Below are 7807 nucleotides of genomic sequence, written 5' to 3'. Positions count from 1 at the left end.
TTTTGGGCTCCATCAGATTCATTGGCTAGGTAAAGGGAATGATGAAGAGACAATCCTGGTCCACAAGTTTTCCCATTACTAGCTTTCCATCACCTTGGAGAATTCAAACTTGGTGATTTTCCTTGCCGAAAGCCCAGAGCACTTTTGCCTGACACAAAAGCTATTTTCGTTTGGATGCGACAGCCTAAACTGTCTGTTCCTCTGCTGACACCCAGGGCCTCTCCTCCCAACCAAAGTAACGTGTTATGCAGTTAACTCAGCAGCCTTTAACTAAAGCAACATTTAACACAGCATATTGTGTACTAGGACTACCTAAGCTAGTTTCCTCTCACATGTGCTGGTAGAACTTCTTTCTTCCTTGCTGCTTAACAATCTCGGCCCCTTCTGGATTTTGATGTAGTTGGAATATTTTATTCCACGAAGAAGATTAACAGATTATGAGGAAGTTCAGCCTCAACACCCTGCCCTGTTTCAGCAGATCATGCAAGCACGTGCTTTTTAGCTTTTTCTGAAAAAGCAAGCTAGCGGTTATCTCAGTGCAAAAAGCCTTGAAAGCTGACACTCAGTCAGGATTTTTCTTGTGTGTCTGAGGTTTTTTGTTTGTTTGTTTAGACAAACAAATCTGTATGTAGCAAATGCAATGAGGAAGCCATGATACTCAACACAGTCTGCAATCTGGTTCTGATAAGAAGCGTTTTTCTAATGCAGACTACCAAAGAAAATCATAGGTGCTCCTCTCAGAAGAGGACAGACAGGCTGAAAAAAAAAAAAAAAAAGACACAGGGGGGAAATTTTAACCCCAGACCAGCCCAAACACAGAAGAGATGGTGCAAACCTGACAAGCCTTGATGGTAGCTCCAGGGTGTTCAGGACATGAATTTGCACAAAAATGCAGATTTCATCACTATATCCCCAGGACAGGCCATTTTTAGAGCAGGATGGCTGCAAACCATGAACTGTGTGTGCAAGGCGGTTGAGCAGCGCTGTGCTTGTGGCTGGCTCCTAATGCACCCCTCTTGTACCCCCCACAAGCCCACGCGGAGCAGGTCAGGGCACCAGGGCCATGAGACATGAGGTGGCTTTGGGGCCTCGTGCGGCAACTTCGGGGCGGCTGCTGGCAAAGCTCCCCAGGAACCAGCCCATCTGCAGAGCGGGCCGTAACAGAGATGAGGAGTGTGCCCGCAGCATCTGGAGGAAGCCAGAAGGGCAAGTCGCCTTGTATTTTGTGTGCAAGGGAGTGAGGCCGCTGTCCCCTGGGCCTTGCACCCTGGCAGAGGCGGCCGCAGGGCCGGCAGCTCCAGCCTCATCGTGCGGGGCCCCGAGGGGGGCGCAGGGAGCGGGACCTCCTCATGGGGCCCTGCTTGCAGGCAGACCCTGCTTGCTCCTCCAAAAGCTGGCCTCGCTTTGGGCATCTGAGGAGCTCCTCGCTTGGCAGGGAAACAAATTTTTATGGCTTTTTGCGTGTGTGTGTGTTTTTATCTAATTCTGTCAGAGAATGCCCCTTCTTAAGTCATAGATAAGGCTCTTGTAAGGGGGTTGATGGAAACAGCAGTGAGACTCGAGGCATGGCAGGATCCTATTTACTCTGTTCATGTTGCTGGAGAATATAACAATCTTCCTTTAAGAAACAGCTATAAAATAACTTGTAAAAGCAATGTGAGCTACAGAATAAATCACGTTGTACGCAGGCTGTGCCTGACAGCCTGTAGCACACTGCCAACATAAACTGCTATTTCTTGTGATTATTTAAATATCTTTTAATAGTTAAATGCTTTCATTGGTCCTTCTTGTTAGCAGGGGAAGATTCTAGCAAGGGGAAACATCACTGGAAGGCTCAGAGCAGGAGGGAAGGTGTTTCCTTGTGTCAGTTGGTCTGTGCAGGTATGGCCCAGAGTAACGTCATGAGCTAACCCTGCCACAGTCTGAACAGGAATTTTTCTGGTTCTTCACAGTCATTAAATCCTGGGGCCTTTTCCAGAGCTGGAGAAATTAATAGGAATGGAGAAATGATAGCATGCAAAAATACCACAGTGAGTGGAAAACTGAATTAGCCTATGAGGTAGCTTTTACTTGCAAGAGGGATTTCTATATTCCACTTTCTGTTCCCATTTAAAATCCTTCCTGAGGCCTGCTGCTGCATACATTTGGGTGTGTATCTCTAGCTACTTGTAGAAAACGCTTAGTGCTTGTTTCTCCTTGAGCTCTCACCGTCTCCCTGTACATCCAGGGCACACTAATCGGTGACAGGGATTGGGGGTGTCAGGATCCTTTTCCTACAGGGCTCTTACTCGATGCAAAATCTCCAGAGAAGTGAAAGCCAAGAAGAACTAGAGTATGTATGCATTCATTTAATTCATTTTTGGTGACGGGTGACAGGTGAAATGTGAGCATCTATAGCTTTAAAAAGGTTTGTCTGCCTCTGAGCCTTGCCATATAACATCCTGTCCAGCCCTGCTATGACTTGCCTAGGCAAACCTTGAACTATTTTTAAGAAAAACTGGGAAAAATTCTGTGGGCCGTGGGTCAGCGAAGGGCTCCTCTGCTGCCACAGCCTGGCCCTGGTTTGTTTCTTCTGCAGGGAAACCACAGGAAACCCTGCCTGTGCCAGCAAGGTGCGTTACGTTGGGTACGAGGCAGGGAGACCCGTCCGGGCAATCCCACTTATGGCTGCGCGTGCCCTCCCCCTTGGGAATGGCACAGCAGGCTCTCTGGTAACTACGGCAACGGCCGATGTGGAAAAAAATATTAGGAATGGATTGAAAGTATTTTTAGCCGTCTCAGATGCAGCACAGCAGCAAGGAGCCAAGGGAGCCAGCATGAGATATATGGGCAGCATTTCCATTGACTGCCAGGAAAGAACCCCCCCAGGGCAGAACTCAGGATTTTCTATTTTTATGTGATACAGTCTGAATTTTATGGTAGTTACTTTTTGGGGGTAAGATTAGTGTCTTTCTCTGCGTGTAATACACTGTTGGCTTAAAGTAGTAACAATTACAGAGCCTATTTCACGGGCTGTCATGGAAAACTGAAATAACTGTAGTAGCATCAGACGGTTTTCTGTTTGTTTTCTTAAGAGTCCAGCGCAGAAGGTCAAATTCTGAAGTCATTCTCACTTGTCTGCCTCTGCCTCTGATCCTGTCTGGGCAGGGACGTGGATGGCTTGGTCCAGACTTCTCCCCCAGGCTTGCTAAATAAAAAAAAGATTCAATTTTTTGTATTTTAGTTGTTTTTATAGTTTGTATTTTTTGTTTGCCTTTTTTTGCTTTGTTTTTGTTTTGTTTTGTTTTGTTTTAGAAAAGAATGTGGAGGTAAATAACCTGCCAAAGATGAGAAAGGTAGTTGTTGGCAGAGCTATTACCCTAGGTGCTTAGGATAGCCTGCCTGCAAAACATGACAGCAAACTAGACAATTGTTTTTTTATTTTCAGTCATAGGAGATCTTATAGGCTGCTCTTTTTGGAGACTGAGTCATTTGTATTGACCCAAATAATACAGTGAGTTAGAAATACAGTTTCAATTCTTGACCGTGACACTGGATGAAGCGAGAGTGCACATGGCACCCGAGGCATCATCTTCAGCAGGAACAAAAGAGAACAAGACTTCAGTATTTTTGCTCCCTTCAGTCAGGCTTTTCTGGCCAAGGTTGGTGATGCTATGAAATCAGGTTCCCATGTGGTTTCATTCTCTGTAAGCAAACTAGTCTGGAGGTGAAATCATTTGTACCCAGTGATGGGTGATGCTGCCCATTCCCAGGGCAGCAGCGATCTGTGCGCTGTGGACCTCCCGGGACAGCTCCATGGGACAGGAGCATCAACTGGGCATGGAAAAAGTCAGATTTGGAGGATATAGGGAGGAAGCTCCTGGAGCTGAGTTGCTGGTGGCACTTGTTACTTCAAAAATAAAACCTGAGCTCAGGTAGCTAGATTTGCATTTTACAATGAAAGCTTTCACTTATAGGAGTTAAAACCTGACCATCCACTGCCTCACAAGCTGTTCTCAGCTAGCGTGCACATTCCTTCAACATTTATGGTCACTGACTCAAACCAGGTGTTGGACGCACACTGAAGAGGTTTGTGCTTCTGACTACAGCCCTGGAGCTGGATTTGTGAAAGACCCTGGGCATCCCTGGTGGTGCCCGAGACCTTGCCATAGGACCTGGAGCCAGGATCTTGGCTGGTGCAAACCTCCTATAACTCGATCTCTGTTTCATGGTGATTCTGTTAGGGCCTGAAAGGCTGCACAGCTGTTAGGGCTTTTTGGAATAAAAATAAATAAATAAAAAATCCCACAGGATTAGCTCCTGTGGGTTCTTTAAATATCCAGTGCTCTCTGTAACAGGCATAGGAAAGCTTAGGTAATGCTGCAAATATGGAGGTAACTGTATCTAATTATCTGAGGCCAAATTGGCAAGGTTTTAAAGAGTGCCCATTATAAATGGAAGACATCAGAGATAGTGACTAAGCTCTGAGAAGCTCTGGCTTCTAATCAGGACTGGATGCTATCAAACCCCATCCTGTCTTGTTTCCAGGCAAAGGCCAAGCAGACAAAGGAGTTCCGTGTGCAAGCTGAACCGTCTGACGTGGGAACAAATGCAAGGCAAATGTCAAAGGGAAGAGAGGGCTTAGGTTTTTCTTCACAAAGCCAAAAGCTTTGCAGACATTCCTGAGAAGCACCTTGGATATGTGAGGACCAGCTTCAGAAATTGTATCCTCTGATCTGAAGGTCCTCAGAAAACTGTGGAAACTTCCCAGATTTCTTCTTGGCCTAGGACAGTGCAACGAAGTAGTGGTACAAGCGTATCTTTCTGCATGCGTGTAAAATGGCTCTAAGGGAGTCTTGCATCATTGTGCATTGCTGCAGACATGGGCACATTGTTTCTGGTTGCAGTGCAGGTGGAAGAGGCAGACAGTAGCACTGAGCTTTGCAGAAGTACTATTTGTCCTCTAGGAAGCACTGGAGTGTATTTGGGAAAGTGGTACAGCCAGACTTCTGCCAGGACAAGTGCTCCAGGATTTCACCTTGATGTATAGGATGCCTTAGAAGGGAATCTGGCTCACCTTGCAAAACAACTTTTGATTTTTCTCTTGGCAAGAGCTTCCCTTTGTCTCCAGATATCTTGGTCTCATGCCTGTTCCAGCTGTGACTCCACAGCCATGCTTCAAGCCTTCCAAGTCTGGCCTTCTGTTAACAAACTTCCTAATAAAACAGAAGGTGATCATGTGCCATCTGCACCAGACAGTTGAAAGAATCGTGTGCACGAATGCCAAAGAAATGCCATGTTCACTTTTTTCTATCCATCTTTTACAAAGAAGCTGCTGCATGCAGGTTGTAAGCAGCAACGGAGTAGTTTTGTTCCTAGCGTTTCTCTCCTGTTCTTGCATCAATTGATGGCCATTGACTTCTGGAGGCAGATGGCCTGCTGCGTGCCAACCAGAAAGCAAACAGGAGCACAATGGGGCTACACCCAGCCTGTGCTGTGCCCTGTCCTTGTGTCCTTCTCTGTTGTAGGATCACAGAATGGTTTGGGTTGGAAGGGACCTTAAAGTTCCTCCTGTCCAACCCCCCTGCTATGTGCAGGGACATCTCCCACTAGATCAGGTTGCCCAGAGCCCCATTCAACCTGGCCTTGAGCACTTCCAGAGATGGGGCACCTTGCCAGCTCATTCTGAGTTTTTCACACACTGCTACCCCCAAGTCCTCCTCTGTGCAGGGCTGCTCTCAGCCCACTCATCTCTAAGCTCTGAAAGACATCGAGGCCCTGGAACATGTCCAGAGAAGGGCTACGAAGCTGTCGAAGGGCCTGGAACATAAGTCCTGTGAGGAGCAGCTGAGGGCACTGGGGTTGTTTTGTCGGGAGAAGAGGAGGCTCAGGGGAGACCTTATTGCTCTCTCCAGGTACCTGAAAGGAAGCTGTGGGGAGCTGAGGGTCGGACTCTTCTCACAGATAACTAGTGATAGGACTAGAGGGAATGGCCTCAAATTGCACCAGGGGAGGTTTAGGTTAGAAATGAGGAGACATTTCTTCTCAGAAAGAGCGGTCAGGCATGGGAATGGGTTGCCCAGGGAAGTGGTAGAGTCACCGTCCCTGGGGGTGTTCAAGGAAAGGTTGGACCTGGTGCTTAGGGACATGGTTTAGTGGGTGACAGTGGTGGTAGGGTGATGGTTGGACCAGATGATCTTGAGGGGTTTTCCAACCTTAATGATTCTATGCTTCTGATGCTTGGGATTGCACCAGCCCAGACATAGGCCCTTGTACCTGGCCATGTTGACCTTCATTTGTTCTGGGAGCTGTATTTGCAGATCCCTCCTTCCTGACATGGTGCAGTAGAACATGGTCCCATTGCACAAAGTCTCCCTTTGTGGTCACCTTTCAGTGCCCCTCAGTAGGTCAGTGGCCTAAACCAGGCAGGTCCTCTGTCATACTCTGCCGTTTTCTAGAATAAATTTTCCTGTTTGCTTTCCTGTGTGCATCCCCAGCTATAGCATGGGCAGAGTCACACAGCTCCTGCCTGTGACCGTGACCTGCCCATGCTGGCACAGGTGTCCCCATTGCAGCAAACTAAGGAAGAGAAGGGACCTGTGCCTGGAGAAGCTGCTGATGCTCTAAGTGCGGGAGCATCCTGCCCCTCACTGGTGTGCAGGGGCTTTTGCCTGAACACAGACTGGAGGAGACTTGGCCTTTGCTTTACACCTCTTCAAAATGATTCCTTGCTGAAAAAATTTGGCTGAAACAGCCACCATCTGAAGCCAAGTGCTGGACCACCCAGGCCTCCAGCCTAATCCACTGTGGCACGTTTTTACATTCCCACAACATAAAATTAAATAAATAAGAAGCAGACCAGAATGTGAGAACCAAAAAAAAAAAAAAAAAAAAAAAAAGAGAGAGAGAGAGAAGGCAGGAACTGCTGGAAACCAGCCAGAGAAGCCGCTGGTTCTTCAGGTTAAAAACAGATCCTGATTGGAGACATAGGTAGGGACCACATTAGCTCATGGGGTCTTTCAATACTTGTCAAGCAGGCAAAGTGCACAAGAATGTAATAATCCAGGTTTAGAGGACAAACTGTAGCATTGCAAAAGCCAACTTCTCTGAGCAGCAGCATCATAATGGCTCTGGAAGCTGGGGGAAAACCAGTTTAAACAAATCACCACGGGGGATCACCGAGGTGGACACAAAATTTCCCTGTGTCTCCAGGGGCCAGGGATAAGTGGCGCTGCTGGGGCAGAGCCCGTGTGGGAGACGGACAGGGGGAGGCCTTGGCACAGAGCTGCAAAAGCCTGCAGCAGCGAGGAAGTCCAGTACAACCCCGTCGCAAATTATCCTGAGCTAAAACAAGCACAGGGTTGCTTATGAGTTCATTTAGATCATTTCAGTCAAAAGCGGAGTGTGTTGGGGGTAAGGATTCTCCTTTTTCCTGCACTATGCACCCTGTGCGTGTGCCTGCGGTATGGGAGGGCACTGAAGTGATGCCAGCTCTCTCTGAGTGTGCAGCTCCACTGAGCTCACGCAGACCTTGGAGAGAGCGAGAGAGCAAGAGAGCCCCAGCAGAGGAGTCCTGGCAGAAGGGAGACAGGGAAAACAAATTCCTACCTGGGCTGCTGCAGGACAAAACCCTGCACCAGAAAGCGACAAATAGAATGCATCTTTCACACTTGATATGCCACTCCCATTTAGTCCTGTCCCCTCCCCTTCCCATGTGTTTCCTGTCCAAAAATTCATGACTTCATTTTTTTTCCTCCCTTTCTACTGCTGTTGGAATACTATTTAATCACAGCCAGCTCCACCAGGGAGATGGCAGGGCAGAAATGAC

This window comes from Anser cygnoides, chromosome 26, assembly GCF_040182565.1.
Source record: "Anser cygnoides isolate HZ-2024a breed goose chromosome 26, Taihu_goose_T2T_genome, whole genome shotgun sequence".
Lineage (NCBI taxonomy): Eukaryota > Metazoa > Chordata > Aves > Anseriformes > Anatidae > Anser > Anser cygnoides.
This window is presented reverse-complemented; position numbering follows the sequence as displayed.